At 40.1% G+C, this 17796-nt stretch overlaps 1 long non-coding RNA gene across 1 annotated transcript in view; it reads left to right on the top strand.

Moving 5' to 3' along the window:
- LOC128780541 (uncharacterized) overlaps positions 1–16958 on the top strand; it is a 118649-nt gene extending 101691 nt beyond the window's left edge. The window contains exon 3 of the long non-coding RNA XR_008426465.1: positions 16741–16958. This is a non-coding gene — a long non-coding RNA (uncharacterized lncRNA). The remainder of the gene's footprint in view (positions 1–16740) is intronic.
- The last annotated feature ends 838 nt before the right edge of the window (positions 16959–17796 follow it).

Below are 17796 nucleotides of genomic sequence, written 5' to 3' on the forward strand. Positions count from 1 at the left end.
TATGTTGTGTTTCTTGTGCGGTAGGTTGAATGACATTAACTCACTTATTCTTTCATTCAATACATCCTTCTTGAGTATTGACACGAAAGCAGCATTAGGAATAAAGAGATGTGTTAGACAAGTTCTTTGTCCCAGAGATTATATAAACTAATATATGTTAGTAAGGCAGTCAAACTAAGAATATTTTCAAGGGAATGTCTAATTACATATATAGAATCATAGCAATTTTTGGCCCTCCAAATTCTTCCTGAGAAGGGCAGTAGTTCAAGGTTTGGTGCAATGCACAGAGACCATGAACTTTTCTCTCTACCCTTCCACCAGTATCCTGACCTTCCTTTTTCCTACCCACAGTCACATGAGTTCCCTGGTGCCTGGAGGTACGTGCTGTGTTTCCCTAATGACAGTTTTTGAAGTCCAGATTAGCATCCACCGCCACTGATAACATGTGACAAGTACTGAGCTAGGGCTTTCTCTGATGTCATTTCAAACCTCACACTCTGCAAGGATAATCATCCCCATTTTTGTAAATAAGAAAACAGAATTTTAAAAAAGTCAATAAAACTGTTAGTAAGTGGCAGAAGCAAGATTTCAAACAATAAGGATGCCTGTTTCCAAAGCCAAGACTTTCTGTGCCAACTTACTAAGTTTGCCTTGTTTTTAAGATTCAAGTTCTTTCTCCATACTGCTGTCTTTTGGTTACTCTTGAAACATCAATTGTTAGATAACTTTCTTAGGCTGTGGTTATGATAGCAAACAAATATTTTTCAGGAAATATGCTGTTTCCATGTTTGTGGGTGTCAGTGTCTTTATACAAGAACTAGTTCCACTCTGAATTCTACTTTTGTCTCCTACCTTTGTTTCTAAAACATATTATAGTGTTTACTAGAATGAGAAGAATTTTCCAGACAGTCAGTGACTCAGTCTAGGTTAGAGCTACAGAATAGGTCGTGTGGAGTGGTGACAAGCCAAGATTCAGTGGCAGAGGAAACATGAGTTCAAATGTCAACTCTGTCACTTTTTAAAAAAAAAGATTGTATTTATTTTTTAGAGGGAGGGAGAAAAACATTGATGTGTGAGAGAAACATGATTGGTTGCTTCTCATCCTTACCCTGACTGGGGACCTGGCCCACCACCCAGACATGTGCCTTGACTGGGACTTGAACCGGTGACCTTTTTTTTGAGGGATGACACCCAACCCACTGAGCCACATCAGTCAAGGCTCCATCACTTTCTTGATGTGAAACCTTGTCAACATCACTTAATTCTCTGAACTTCATTTTTCTAATTTGTAAAATCCTTTGTGGGGGAATTTGAGACAGGTATCTCTCTATTCCGCATATACAGATGGCCATCTTTAGAATTAGTTTCCCACCCAATCCTATCAATAGTGATCTATTTGGCTGGTAGGGTGATAGAATCTCAGAGATGGAAGGAGCAGTGTAATATATAGTCTTTGAAGACAGACTGAGGTCATTACTGGCAGAGGGATTTGAGGCAAACTAACTTCATTTCCTTGAGTCTCGATTTCCTTATGTGTAAAATGGGGGAACTGTAGCGTCACCCATAGCAATCACACTATTGAGCGCTGACTGTGTGCCAGGCACTGTTCTGAGCACTTTATATGAACTAAACTTTTAATCTCATAACAGCCCTATGAGGTTGTTACTGATATGGCCCATTTCGTAGAGCAGGACGTTGAGGCATGGAAAAGTCCAGTAAGTGGAGAAGCCAGGATTTGGCCCTTAGCTGTCTGTTTCTTGAGCCCGAGTTCTTAACAAATGTGCCATAGCTTCTACAGAACTGTGTTGAGTTTTAGTTAAGAAAAAATATATAAAGCCCTTAACACACAGTGAGTTTTTAGTAAATGTTGGTTACTTTCCTTGGAAGAGTATTTTAAAAAGGGTGACCCACATTCACACACATTGAAATATCCTGGGGGTGGGAAGTAGATGTATTAGAAATGTTTATTCTTGAACTCCAACCTGGACCTATTGACTCAGTTCTGAGAATTCTACTCATTTGAATAAGCTTCCTGGTTGATGTTTGGTACATTAAAGTTTGAGAGACACTAGCTGAGGCTCAGTCCAGCCCAGCTTGCCAACAATGCAGAAATCACTTCATGGTATTACTCCAATCACTCCCAGGGAGGTTTTGGTGATGGTGAGCTTCCTCTCTCACAAGGCAGCCTACCCTGTTTTCAAAGAACTTGAGTTATTAGAAACATCTTCCCTGTAACTGAATGAGAGAAAATCACCTCCACCTTAGTTTCTCTCTGTATGACCATTTCAGTCTTCTGAGCCACACAGATCCTAAGTGTAGGAAAGCGTGGCACCTGGAGAGGAGATATGTGTGTGAGCCTGGCATGTGGAGCAGTCTCCAGGTTACAGTCACCTAGGGAAGAGGTTCTCCAGGTGTCGTCTCTCTCAGCACAGTGACAGGGAGCCTGTGAACAGCTAGCACGCAGACATCTAGGGAGGGAGGCAGACAAGGGATAACATCATCAGGAAGATGAGTGAAGCATGTGGAACGAACAAGGACTCAGACGCTGAAAGGGGGAGGGGGGTGACTGCCGGCTCACAGGGGTAGGAGTCTGTAAGGTCATCACGAAGTAACCGACAATTTCACTTGACACCGAGACAACTGTGTTACTCAATCAGGGTGCCTGAAGTTTTCCCTTAGCACGCAGGCGGCAAGCACCAGGCCCGCAGCCGAATGCGGCCGCCACCTTGTTTCATCCGGCCAGCACCTTGTTTCTACCTGGTGTCAGCGCCAGGCTCTCCCTTAACTGTTAAGGAGTAAAGTTACATTTACACAGTCCTAAAATTACATCGGCCCTTTGAGGGCAACCGCGAGGCTGACACGGCCCCCGGTGAAGATGAGTTTGACACTCCTGCCCTAGCAGGGACAGGGGTCATGTTTCCACACAGTGAACATCAGCAATGTTTCATGAGTGAACCAAGATGGTGGGCCGGCTGGCCCTAGCCATGGAGATTGTCAGGCAGGGAACAGGGCACATTTTTCTCACCTGGTCATCAAAATCTTCAAGGACAGCCTTTCCATCTCTAGCTTAAAAGTCTTTGATTTTTTTCCCCCTATGTCCAGCATAGGAAGATTTCTGGAGAACCTTCCCAGTCAGAGCAGCGTCAGATACGTGAACTTGTCAATACCCCTCCGAAAACGTGGCACTGATCCCTGGACGCGGGCACTGAGGTGGCTGTGTGAGTTTCCCAGGCCCCCCGCCCTCCTTGTTCTGTGTGTTACACCGCCACTAACGGCCACACCAAACTCTTTCCCGATTCAATTGGCTATGTAGCGTAAATAACTCACTTCTGGTAAGGCAGCCTAAGATCACACTTGCTTCTCTAGCAGCCAGATCATGCACTTGGCTTGTATTAAAATTCCTGTCAATAAAATCACTGAAGTTCTTTGTCACATAAAACACTACTAAACTAAACCGAATTTGGCTTGTATTTGTGCAATTGAGGGTTTGAACCTGAGAGCAGGATTCTATATTTATCTATGCTAAATTGCACCTTGTTAGTTTTGGCCCAATTATCACGCCTGTGGAGATATTTTTTAATTCTACGTCTGCCATTCAACATACTTAGCTAACCCTTCTATCCTTGTGCCAGTTAAAAATATTACCAAGACTTCTATACCCTCATCCAAGCCACAAATAAAAAATATTTAACAGTAATAGGCTTGTTGCATTTCCCAGATCTCCAAGATGACATTACCTCTTTGTCAGTGTGCTCTTAGTCACCTATTATGTGCCAAATGCCGTGTTACATCCTGGGGATAACAATGGGAACTTGGCCTAGTTCCCATTCTCAAGAGACTCACAACCTAAAGAAGCAGACTAGCACATCAGCGGACAAATGTGATGTGATGCTGTAAGGGGTGTCACAGAGGGATAAATAGTGAAAATTCATTTAGGGTTAAGTGGACCTACACAGTTTCAAAACACTTGCCTCGTATAGTTCCAATATTATGAACCCTCTTAATCACTCTTAAGCAGCACTTTAAAAATGACCACCACTGTGTTTTTACCAACCGTTCAGTTGAGGCCCAGATATGTTATGGTGCTGTTGTTATCTCTATGCTTTGTCTTCTCTGGATGCTCTTACTGGCTAGATGAGAACAACCACTTACTTCCCTCTTTTGAAGAATATGTGTGACCCTGTTCCTTTTATATAACTCATCTCTGGTCCCCCACCCCTACTCCCAATTCTGCCCCAGCCCCATGACTAGGGCGACTTCACTTCGTTGCAGATGGCAACAATGAACTGTTTCCATTTCAAATTACAGCTGTGTTTGTGGGTGCATTCTTTAAATGCTGGCAGCTCTAGGGTCCCCCCATCCGTCCGGCACCGTCTTGTTTAACCTCAGCTGGGCTACAATGACGGAGCTAGTTTAGTTCTCACTGGGTCTCCCACACAAAGCAAAATAGTTGGAGGAGCAGTTAGCTTGCTGCTCCCCAGCCACTCAACATCATTCAGGCCAAGACTTTGCCTCAAGATTCCATGGAAAATATTAGTTATTTTATACCTACAAGTCAGCTCTGAATTAGTTTAGGAACAGATTTTTTTTCTTTAACATAAAATGAAGCTAGAGAGATTTGGAGAATCACTCGGATGGAAATCGGGCTCATTCATAATATGCAACTTGGGCCATTTCTAGTCATTCCATGTGTTAAAAAAGAGGCCAGGATTCTCAGGATTGAGCACTGGTATTGGGCACAAGAGCTGATAAGTACAATTTAGTCTCATCCAGCAGCTCATTAAAAATGTCTTGTTCTTTCTCTTTTTGGGAATGAGTTGCTTCTAAATTTTCTCCTCTGGTTTCCATTTCTCTTGCTATTTTTAGTAGGGTGCACTACGGATTAAATGTTTGCTTCCGGAGTCAGATGGACCTAGGTTTGCATCCCATTCCTTGTAGCTGTGTGACCTAGGTGGGTCCCTGTGCCTCAGTTTTCTTGACTGTAAAAGAGTGACAATCAACAGTTTTCACCTCACTGGGCTGTTGAAAGGAGTAAACAGTACACAGATACCATGTGGTCTTACTTATATGTGGAATCTAATGAACAAAATAGAAACAGAAGCATGGACCCATGGGACAGACTGACAATGGTCAGAGGGGAGGGGCTTGGGAGGCTAGATGAAAGAAGGTGCTGGGATTAAGCAAAACCAAAACCAAAACCATATACATGTATCATATATATATAGGGTCCAGCACAAATAATGCCCCTTTTCTATTACAAAATCTTTTATTACAAAATTATAAGCATGTAATTCTGTAACATAACAATACCACACTCAAGCATACCATATGACATTTTAGGTGAAATGTTCAAATTAAAACTATAAATTGTTACACCCATATTATTACCCTACCAGCCACACTCAAGCAGGACTTACTTCTGCTGGACTCTGTATGTATGCATGTATATACATACACATATATAAATGTGACACATTATATATAACTGTGTGTCATATTTATACATATAACATATGACACATACACACAGACAGCAGTGCAGTGGTAGCCAGAGGGAGAGGGTGTGTGCATAGGTGGAAGGGGGCGACAGGGGGATAAATGGGACCTGAATGGGACTTTGCTTGGGGTGATGGGTGCACAATGCAGTGTGCAGATGATGTTTTGTTGAGCTGAACACTTGAAACCTGTGTGATTTTGTGAATCAATGTCACCCCAATAAATTCAATGAAGAATAAAATAAAGTAAAAAAATAAAATATATCTTTTTAAAAATAAACAGTACAAAAATGCTTAGGATAGTGTACTGTATAAATAAACTGCTCAATAAATGGGGATTATTATTTATGTTAAGATAATTCTCTGAAGGTCTGGATGATGAAGCTGACAAAAAATGTGAAACATTGGATTTCCATAATAATAGTACAATAGCTTCAGAATACTTCTAGTAATGTCTCAGGGATACTGTTCTCTGAATGCTCGATATGTCTGACCACATAATGTTCTCCCTCAGTGCGTGTGTGTGGGGGTGGCGGTTCGGTGCTGAGGCACTGTAGAATATTTAGCAGCAACCTGGTCTCTACCCACTAGATGCCAGGTGCATGCCCTCTTCCCCAGTTTTGACAACCCAAACTGTTCTCAGACATTACCAAATGTCCCTTGATTGAGAACCCCTGTTCTAGGCAAAGTGATCATAAGTCACTTTATTCATTCCCAGAGTCGCGTAGTTCCCCATGTCCTTCCCGAGGGCTGTGAGATTGAGGTAAAAGGAATCCTCTTGGCTTTGGCGAATTTATTCTAACATTTAAGTAGGCCTGTTCTTTAGAAATGAGATGAGTATTTTCATATGGCTGACGGTGTACCCATCTGAGACAAATCCACCCCAGCGGGCTGCCTGGTGTACTTCTGAAGTGAAGAATAATGGTGTGTTATATTTGCACATTATTTCACTTGCTACTTTTGATCCCCTGCTGAATTCTGCAGGAGGAGAGAAGGAATTTTCATTAACAAAAAATGCCATTTTCAAGAAATATTCTTAGGACTAATAAAGTCAAAGCATTGAACTAGGGAAACTAAATGGCACAGAATATTATTCACATAAAATAAATGTGCTAATTGGCAAGGATGACTCAAAAGGACCTCTCTGTGTTCCAGACACTTTGAACTTTGCCCATTTTTTACTTGGCAGTGCAAGTAAAAATGGATTCTTTGAGTCTCTTGATGACATTTTGTTGGATTATAAGACATATGGCATTTGTTTTTAAAAAATTTTTATTAAATTTAGTGGGGTGACATTGGTTAATAAAATTATATAGGTTTCAGGTGTACAATTCCATAATATATCATCTATTTATTGTGTGTTCACCACCCCAAGTCAAGTCTCCTTCCATCACCATTTATCCCCCTGTATCCCCTTCTATCCTCCCTAACCCCTTTTCCCTCTGGTGATCGCCACACTGTTGTGTGTCTACGAGTTTTTCTTCTTTTTTGCAAACCCCTTCATCTCTTTTACCCAGCCCTCCAACCCCCAACCCCTCTGACAGCTGTCAGTCTGTTCTCTATGTCTGAGTCTGTTTCTATCTAGTTTGCTAGTTTATTTTGTTCATTAGATTCCACATGTAAGTGAAGTCATAATACTTGTCTTTCTCTGACTCAGTGGCTTATTTCATTTAGTATAATACTCTCCAGGTCCCTTCGTCCTGTTGCAAAAGGTAAGATTTCCTTTTTTTTTTTTTTTTAAAGACTGAGTAGTATTCCTATGCAGTAGAAAGGGAGAAGGAGCTCCTACCCTTTTTAACAGCATGGATGGACCTGGAGAGCTTTATGCTAAGTGAAATAAGCCAGGTGGTGAAAGACAAATACCATATGATCTCACCTATGAGTAGAACCTAATCAACAAAATGAACAAGCAAACAAAATATAACCAGAGACATTGAAATAAAGAACGAACTGACAGTAACCAGAATGGAGAGGGGAGGGGGATAATGGGTAAAAAAGAGGAAGGGTCATCAAGGAACATATATAAAGGACATATGGACAAAGCCAAAGGAGGCTAGGATGGAGAGTGGGTGTGCGGATGGGTGGGGCAGGGAGGAATGGTGAGGGGAAAATGGAGACAACCGTACTTGCAACAATAAAAAAAAATTAATATAAAAATGAGCATAGTATTCCATTGTGTAAATATACCACAGCTTTTTTATCCATTCATCTACTAATGGGCACTTGGGCTGCTTCCAAATCTTAGCTATTGTAAGTAATGCTGCAGTCACTATAGGGGTGCATGTATTCTTTTGAATTAGTGTTCAGGTTTCTTGGATATATTCCTAGTAGTGGAATTGCTGGGTCATAAGGCAGTTCTATTTTTAATTTTTTGAGGAAACTACATACTATTTTCCATAGTGGCTGCACCAGTCTGCATTCCCATAAATAATGCACAATGGTTCCTTTTTCTCCACATCATCGTCATCACTTGTTTGTTGATTTATTGATCATAGCCATTCTGACAGGTGTGAGCTGATACCTCATTTTGGTTTTAATTTGCATTTCTCTGATTAGTGATGTTGAGAATATTTTCATATGCCTATTGTCCATCTGTATGCCCTCTTTGGAGAAGTGTCTATTCAGGTCCTTTGTCCATTTTTTAATTGAATTGTTTGTTTTTTGGTGTTAAGTTCTTTATCAATTTTGAATATTAACCCCTTATCAGATGTATCATTGGTGAATATGTTCTCCCATTCAGTGGGTTGTCTTTTCATTTTGTTAATGGTTTCCTTTGCTGTGCAAAACCTTTTTAGTTTGCTGTAGTCCCATTTGTTTATTTTTTCTTTTGTTTCCCTTGCCCAAAGAGATATATCAGAAAAAATATTGCTATGAGAAATGTCTGAGATCTTACTGCCTACGCTTTCCTCTAGAATTTTTATGGTTTTGAGTTTTACGTTTAAGTCTTTAATCAATTTTGAGTTTATTCTTTTGTATTATATAAGAAGGTGATCTAATTTCATATTTTTGCATATATTTGTTCAATTTTTTCAGCATCATTTATTGAATAGGCTATTTTTACCCCATTGTATGTTCTTGCATCCTCTATCAAATATTAATTGACCATAAAGGTGTGGATTTATTTCTGGGCTCTCTATTCTGTTCTATTGATCTCTGTGTCTGGTTTTATACCACTACCATTCTGTTTTGATTACTGTGGTCTTATAGTATAGTTTGATATCAGGTAACATGATTCCTCCCACTTTGCTCTTCTTTCTCATGATTGCTGTGGCTATTCGGGATCATTGTGGTTCCATATAAATTTTTGGAATATTTGTTATGGTTCTGTGAAATACATCATTGGTATCTTGATAGCAATTGCATTGAATCTCTAGATTGCTTTTGGTAGTATGGACATTTTAATGATGTTAATTCTTCCAGTCCATGAACACAGTATACTCATATGCTTCTACTTATTTGTATCATCTTCAATTTCTTTCTTTAGCATCTTATAGTTTTCTGAGTACAGGTCCTTTACATCCTTAGTTAAATTTATTCCTAGGTATTTTTTATTTGATGTGATTGTAAAGGATATTGGTTTCTTAGTTTCCCTTTCTGATAGTTCAATATTGGTGTGTAGAAATATAATTGATTTCTGGATATTTGTTTTGTATCCTGCTACTTTACTGAATTCAGTTATCAGTTCTAGTAGTTTTTTTGTGAATTATTTAGGGTTCTCTATATATAGTATCAGTATCATGTCATCTGCAAATAATGACAGCTTTACTGCTTTCTTTCCAGTTTGGATGCCTTTTGTTTATTCTTCTTGTCTCTCCCTGGCATCTCTCCCCTGCAGACAGAATCCCTGCCAGTTTTCACAGCCAGATATTGTGTGGGCACCTCTTCCCAGTTCTGGTGGTCCAGGTGGGAGATCCTGGCTTGGAGATGTGACCCCACTTCTCTGAGAGGGCACCTTTATAGCTGAGATATACCTTTGGAATCTCAGTTGTCACCCGTGGGAGTGGGGCAGCCCTTTTCTCATTCCTGCCTTTTGTACCAGTCTTGATGTGGCTTCTTCTGTAAATCCTTGGTTGTAAGAATTCTCTTCAGCTAGTCTTCAGTGGTTATTAAAGCTGATTGCTCTATATATTAGTTGTCATTCCAGTTTGGTTTTGGGAGGTGAGTGTAGCTTCCATCTACTCCACCTCCTTCTTGGATCCAAGACATATTACATTTAGATTTGTGATCTGCAAGAATTCCATCTGCACCATTCACTGGAGATAGTGCCACTGATGATGATTTCAAATGGTCTATTTACCTGCTTAATAAAAGCAAATTAAACTGAAAGAGCAATTTAACTTGATTTGGAGAATTCAGTCAGTCAGTGTAATTCTTAGAATATTTTGTGTTGAACAAAAACTGGTCCGTATTTTGTATAGGGGCAGTGAATTGTTAATTGTAAAGAAACCACTACCAAAGGACCCTCTTACCCGATGCGTGCTAGTAATAAATAACATATTAACATTGTCCATTATTTTAAATCAACTACTTTTTGCCTTTACACAAACCCAGGTTAATAGTGTCAATTAACTTAATGAGTCGACCTTGTATGATTTTCTAGATGCCCCGATTGTTTGAGGAACAGCCCTCATCAGCATGTTACATAACTTGGGGGACCAATTATGTAGCTTCCTTTTACAGCTATTGTCGTGGCCACTTAAGTGTCAAGGCTCTTGATATCCATTTGTCACTGTAACCTTACATTTAAAAATACTATTAATAGTTGCCCTCTTAGCACAGCAGGCAGTGTGACAGTCTCATAAAAACATGACTACTTTCTTTGGCAGCCATCCTAACCTAATTAGGAACTAACACAGACTTGTATATTTCTTGTAAACATATTAGCTGGCCATGGGATCTGGCCAGGGCTAAGGCATGATTTGAACTCGTTTGAGGGATTTATCTTTTTCTTCCTTCCAAGGATGCACTTAGGGGCCTGGATGTATTCAGCAGAGCTACTTCCCCTTTTATTTTTCAGTTTTAACGTTTTAAATTGATTTACTCTCTTGTTCTCCTTCTCTTGCTTTTAATCCTACATGGGGTTGTTTGCTCCCTGCTACTATTTTGTTTTGCTCCCTCCCCCATTTTTATTGTTATAAATTTATAATTTCAGCATTTAAAGAACTAGTCTTACAGCCTTTAGACAGTAGGGAACAAGATTTTTTTAGAAGTTTTTATTTCAAAAAAACTTTTAGCCATACAAAAAAGTTGCAAAATAAGGCAGAGCATTCGCATGTTAACAGCTTATGTAGTATAATTATCAAATTAACATAGGTACAATACTATTTTATAGGTACAACCTTTTTCAAATGTCACCAGTGTTCCCCTAATGTCCTTTTTCGGTTCCAAGATTCAGTCCAGGGTCCCTTCTTGCATTTAGCTGTCGAGTTTCATTGGTCCCCTCCAGTCTGTGACAGTTCCCTCATCTTTCCAAAAGGCACATCAGATCCTCTTTGGATGAAATTTATAGTATGGTTTTTGGGCTTCTGTTTCACATACCTACCTATCAAGTAAAAGCATCTCATCTGAGAGGTTCCACTGATCCCCTGGAAAGTTGTTATAGGTGCTCGGCTGGTACTCCCTGCGGAAATCAGGTTCTGCTGCCTCCCCAGGGCCGTCCTTTTCCAGGGTAGGTCTGAGTGGTGGCTGCTGAAGAACAAGATTTAATGATAACAAGAGATGATGTTTAGTTTTTCAGTGAATAGTGTGTTACAAGTGTGATTTTTTAAAAACTTCTTTTGAGAGAGGGGCTGCTCCATTTCCTGCACGGGTCTAGTGGCCGCCCGCCATCAGATGAACACACGTAAGATACCCGTCTGGGTGAACCTCAGCGAAATGGGTACTTGAAAGTGGTCAGAGGCGTGCAGTTCTCCCTCAGAGGGGAGGCGTGGTGGGCCATTCCAGATTTTGCAGACCATCACTGATAAGGATGTAATCACCACTTTGCACTGTAAAAAATAGTAATACTAGTAATAGCTGATTATTGGTCTTTGCTGTGTGTCAGGTTTTGTGTGAAGTACTTGACCTATTCTTCACGTAGTTTTCACAACAACCCCGTGGAGATGGAAATCATTTTCATCACCATTTTGAGATGGTACTGAATCTCAGGGAAATCAAGGAGCTTTCCAACAATTTCAAGCAGCTAGTAAGTCGGATTCCAAAACCTATCTTATCAGCCACCACATTTGACTGTCTTCCCACTAATTTAAATATAATTATTTTATAATTCTCTAGAGAAAGCATATGAAAAATTGTATTGAATAAGATAGAGGTGAAAAAAATCATACCTGGTAGCTGTCTACCTAAGCTAAGAAGAATCTTGGTGGGTATTGGTATTTTCTGTGCCTCATCTTACTCTCTGGGTATATGAACAGGTTTTAGCTCATGATGCGGGGCTGATATAACTTTTTTTTTATTTGTAAAGCTTATTTTTCTAACTGTTCTACCAACTTTGAAAACAGAAAATTCCGTTCAGCCCAGAAATGAGCAAAACATGCAAATAACACCTTTCCCTGTAGCCCTTGGTCTTGGAGTGAGTTTTCAGCTAATGGGGACTGATAAGTAACGGAGCAAGAATAAGAACACAGTTGTTGAATCCAAGTGGTGAACTGGATGGTGTTTCTGTTGGCCAAAAGATCCTCCAGGGTTTGGCTTTAAGATAAAAATGTTTTACAGCTGAATAGTTGTTTAGGGACTTGATGTGAAAGCAATAGATGTAGAAAGTGAAACCAGAGTTTTGTTTTTGTTGTGATATTTACCGGGTGAGACCACTCTAGGAATGGTAACCAGGGGGCTAATCCTGGGTGCTGCCCATGTGGCTTGGGATTGCCTGTGGGCAGGAGGAGCAAAGGAATCAGCAGGAGAATCAGAAAAGGATAAAGAGAACAGAACAGAAAAGGGGAGAAGGGAAAGAGGAAGGGGGACCTGGAAGTGGGCAAGATTGATGGGATGAAAAGAGACCAATAGAAGAAAGTTGTCTTCATGGCGGGAATAACAAACTTGTCTCAAGCACATGCCAAAGCGAAGTTTGACTTCTCTAAACGCTGGTGTGGTGGAATTTATTTGATCATTGAACAATATCCATGATGGCATAACGAACCCCTTGAGGAACAACTCTATTTCTGTACCACCTTCTCTTTCATTAAACAAAAAGGCAGCATATGATACAGAGTTGTCTGCCATTTGCTTTTCCACAGTTTATTATATACACTTTAAAGATCTTCTACATCAGAACGCTGAAGTCCTCCTAAGTCTTTTTATAGGTGACAGAGTATTCTTTTGGCGATGTAGGCTGGCATATATAATTGCTCCCCTGTGTTATGTTTAGTCTTTATCTATTTCAGATAATGCTGTAATTACCAATATTGCACATGCTACGTTGTACACACTATGCTTATCTGCTGGACACATTTTCAGACTCAGGATTACTAGGTTGACAAGCGAATGCCAAACTGACTTCCACTGAGTCCTGGCATTTTTGGACTTCCAGCAACAGTGTATATCTAATGTTTATCCCACTGCATTAGTACTCGTGATAATTAATACTTAATGAGTGCTTACTATTTGCCTTATTTTAAGAGCTTTAAATGCATTATTGTTTTAATCTACCCTATGAGCTAGGTATTAGTATCTGTACTATACACATAAGGAAAATGAGACACCAAAACAAGTAACTTGAGCACTATCACAGTTATTTCAAGTGGCAGGGCCAGGATTCAAACTCTGGTGGCCTCATTTCAGACCTCGTTCTTACTGTCACATCTGCTGCTCCACCAAAAGTGGGCAAGTGACCAATGGCCTTTGGAATTCTAACTCCAACAATCCTCAGTCCTCATTCTCAATTTTTTCAATTGTGGTTTCATTCAGTGCAAGCGATGACATTCTCTGAAGAGCTATTCCTAAATTACCCTTCATTGTGGCTGTTTTAGGTCTTTAATACCAGTAGAAGAGACAAAAGAAAACATGTGTCATTTCCAAAATTATTCAGGGAGAAAAATGCCATGTAATATATCAGTTTAGACTTGGTGAAAAAGCCCCTGAATAAAAGATGAATGTGTCAACAAGAGGTCTTAAAATGTCCTGTTATTTAATAATAATTTTAGCAATTTATAAAAGTCTCTACTAAAGCTAAGGATTAAAAAATTGGGAAACATATTATTTTTATGATTTATTTAATTGGAGGACATTTTCTATCATTCTTAAATATTTATACTTTGTTGTTCATATAATTACTTAAGCAGTATTTATTTGTAAGAGAAAAATTTTGACATTACACATCAACTTTTTGACCTGGCCTTAAAAAAGTCAGGGTAATCAGTTACACTATCTTGAATCTTGACTTAATCTTAACAGATAAAAGGGAATAGGTGAATAAATATAGACTATATTAACTTTTTAAATTCCATGATTAGGTGGGAGGGAGAGGAAAGGATAAAATCTAGTTATCAGGGAAATAATATATTAACTAGTAATTAACAATTGACCATAGTTTCAAACTCTTGTTTGAGTTCTTCTCAAAAGTGTACAGTACTCATTAGTTAGTTGCTGAGAGTGTCTGATCTTTCAGATCTGCCCCGTCCCTTCTCTGTACTCCTCTCCACCTTGGGGGCTGGAAGCCTACAAACTACTTCTTCGGATTCCCTTGTCAGTTGTCTTCTTGTTAAGTTCTACCAATGGGAGACATTTGCAGGTAACTGTGAATTGGGAGGAGGGCATTTTTGAATTTCTCCTGACTTCTGGCAGGCGTCTCTGGCAGTGCGAGATAACATATATGCGTATATGTGTACACACACACACACACACACACACACACCTGCCCCTGGTTGCTGGCACAGGGCTCCTAAAGCCCTTGTAAATCCCTCAGTGATGAGAGCACCAGGACCGTCTCTTATTCTAACCAGGCAACTCTGGGTGGGCTCCTGGGTGGGGCTGGTCACCAGAAAGACCAAGCCATCTTAGAATTCCATATTAAAACTGGAATTTTAAGCCCCAAACCCCTTTTCTAGAGAGAGGAGAGGAAATGGAATTAATACTTGATTATGCCTGTGTGAAGAAGCTTCCAGAAAATCCTAATAGTAAGGAGTTTGGAGAACTTTCAGGTTGCCAAACAGATGCATCCTGGGAGGGTGACACACACCAGCTCCACAGGCACAGAAGCGCTTGTGCTCGCGACCCTCCCAGTCCTCGCCCTATGTAGCTCTGCATCTGGTTGTTCATCTGTATCTTTTAAAGAACTGGCAAACACAGTGTTTCCCTGAGTTCTGTGAGCCACTATAGCATATTAATCAAACTGGAGGAGGGGGTTTTGGGAACCCCAGATGGATAGCTGATAGGTGAGCAGCACAGGTGACACCCTGAGTTTGTGACTGGCATCTGAAGTGGTGGGAACAATATTTGGGACGGAGCCCTTAACCTGTGGCATCTGATGCTACCTCCAGGTAGACAGTGTTAGAATTTAGTAATCTGTAGGACACCTAGCCAGTGTCATGGAGAATTGCTTGATTGGAGAACCCCCCCCCCACACATTTGGTGATCAGAAGTGTCAGCAGTGCAGTGTCCTGTATGAAAATGGAAGAGACTCAAAGGAGAGAAAGACTGGCTTTTCTTCCTTCAGGCTGTAGGGCCCCTGAGCTCTGGATTCTCATGCAGCCAACGTGGCAGCGCCGGTGGGCGTTTGAGCAGGCCCTGGCGCCAGACACCCCGCAGCTGCATCAGAAGTAGGGGGTTCTCAGCAGCCTCCGAAGCCCACACTGTGGGTTCTGGGTGAAATCATTTCCCCCTTCACTCCTCTGGCCCTAGGCATGGCAGTGATGCCCTGCAGTTCTGAGCTTTGGGTGAGCTTATCTCTTCTGGCTCTTGTAGCTTCTAAAGTCTTTGTAACTAGTTTCCTGTATTAAATTCCCTCTGTTTGAAGTGCCCGGAGTGGTTTCTGTTATGTTGACTGTACACTGACAGATACTATTTATGGAGGTTTTTCTCTGGTCTATAAACTAGAGATTATTTTTGTTAAGACAGTAATAAGTACCCAGACAAGATGCTGTCACACTGGATGGCAATGCAAATAGGTAGGGTATAACTGACAAGCCAAAGCAAGTGACTCCAAACTAAGGTAAAAAGAATCACAGTCTTCTCATGCTGTTCCCGTATACATGCCAGCACCCCCAGCCTGTCAGCATATTCTCGGATTGAAGCTCCAGCCATTGTGAAGGCTTTGATACTGGACAAAAATGGACTTCTTTCTCTCCTTATCTGCAGACCATTGACAGCCATACTAATTTCCACCTTTTGTGGCCACATGCCTTATTATGAGAGTTCTCAGAACTACTATATAAAAGAATTGTCAACCACTCTATAAATATTTATGTGTATATAAGAAGTTATTGATAAACTTTCAAGGCAGACACTTATCTCACTATTCATTTTGTTGTATTTTATGAAATAAGTGGTCTGTTCCTGGTGTACAGACTATTATGGGCCCACTACAAGATAAGACACCCACGTCAGAGTGTAAATCAAATACATCATTGAGCAAACAGATGATCAGTTTATTATAACCATTCATCAGTTATAATTACATTGTTATATAATACATTATTATAACACTATATTATTATAGATATAAAATTTATATATTTAATATACATTATAAACAGTTCATCATTTATTTTCATTATTATTTTTGCTATAAGATTTTCTTGGTGAAGGAAGCAGTATACTGACTTATTTTGAAGAGTCTTACTCACAAAGATGTTCACAATGGACTCAAATTTAGTACTCTCTTCTCCGTAATTCCTTATCGTTTTGCATATACTGTAATACAGAGTTTAAAAATGACATCGTGTGAAATATGATAATACAGGGAAGAGTTACTTAATTGTGTTCTGTCTTTCCCATGGATGGCGACATCTTTGAAGACAGTCTGTGGCCTAATGATAATAACAGCCCATTTTTAAAAAGTCCTTTACTTTTAGATACTTTGTTAGCATATTATAAATATGTGTTCAGTAAATAAATATATGATATATAAAGACCTATTAGATTCCCATTGTTTTTCAGGGAATGGAATTCTAGTTGAAATATCTAAAGGTAAGAGAATGAAACTAATACACAAGGGACAATTCAAGGAGCATTTATTTTTAAAATGGACTGTTTACAGCAGATAATACGGGACACAAAGGCTAACCTCAGCTTAATTCTCACCACTCAGAGGCACAAAGGGGTGAAGTACGGAGCAGTCACCGGAACTAGCAGGAAACGAGCGGGCGAGAGAAGCGCATCAGGTTGCATGGAGCAGAGCAATGGACTCAGGGAGGAGCGGGCCAGTTCATGGCGACCTAGCAAGAGGGAGACGGAATAACTGCTCCGACCTCACTTTTCCTCTTCTGTCTGATATCCTGGGAGCCCGCCTTTGGCTGAACCCAACCTGACCAGAGGGTGTGGAAATCCTGTTGATGCAGCTGATGCAGGTGAGGTTCCCAAGGCACAGAGCAGAGGGCAAGAAGTATGGTGAGTGGAATGAAGGGTGCGTTATACGCAACTGCGGCTTTCTTTTCCAGAGGTTTTTCTTACGGCCCGTTGAAGGAAATGATTTCTAAAAGACATGCATGAAAAGAGAGACAGGAAGTATTTATTTGTGTGAAAGCCCCTCTGTACACAGCATTGCCATTTACTCTGAGGCCATTTAATAATTTCTTCGTTTAAAGAAATATTTCAGACACATATAATGAGGTTTAGACAGAGAACAGTCATGTGCCTATAACCCAGCCTAATAAATAAAACATTATGAAAAACAGATTGCAGTCCTGTGGGTACTCTCCCCATTCACATTCCCTTCCTCCTCCACAGAGGGAGCCAGCATCTGGAATGTGGAGATTATCATGCTCATTCGTGTCTTTGAAATGTTACTGTATATATTTTTAAAGATTTTATTTATTTATTTTTAGAGAGAGAAGAAGGAAAGAAGAAAGAGAGGGAGAGAAACATCGATATGAGAGAGAAACATCAATAGGTTGCCTCTTGTACATGAACGAGCAACCCAGGCATGTGCCCTGACCGGGAATCAGCTTCCACTTTGTGGTCAGGGCTGTTACTGTATATCTTTACCCACCCAAACAATATAAATAACTATTGTTGATAAACTGATATAAAGTTCAGTTACACACTCATGAGTAAGTTTTAGAGATCTGCTGTTCAACATAGCACCTATCGATAACAATACCGTATTGTGCACTTAAACTTTTGTTAAGAAGGTAGATCTCATGTT

Source organism: Desmodus rotundus, chromosome 3 (genome assembly GCF_022682495.2).
Source record: "Desmodus rotundus isolate HL8 chromosome 3, HLdesRot8A.1, whole genome shotgun sequence".
Classification (NCBI taxonomy): Eukaryota; Metazoa; Chordata; class Mammalia; order Chiroptera; family Phyllostomidae; genus Desmodus; species Desmodus rotundus.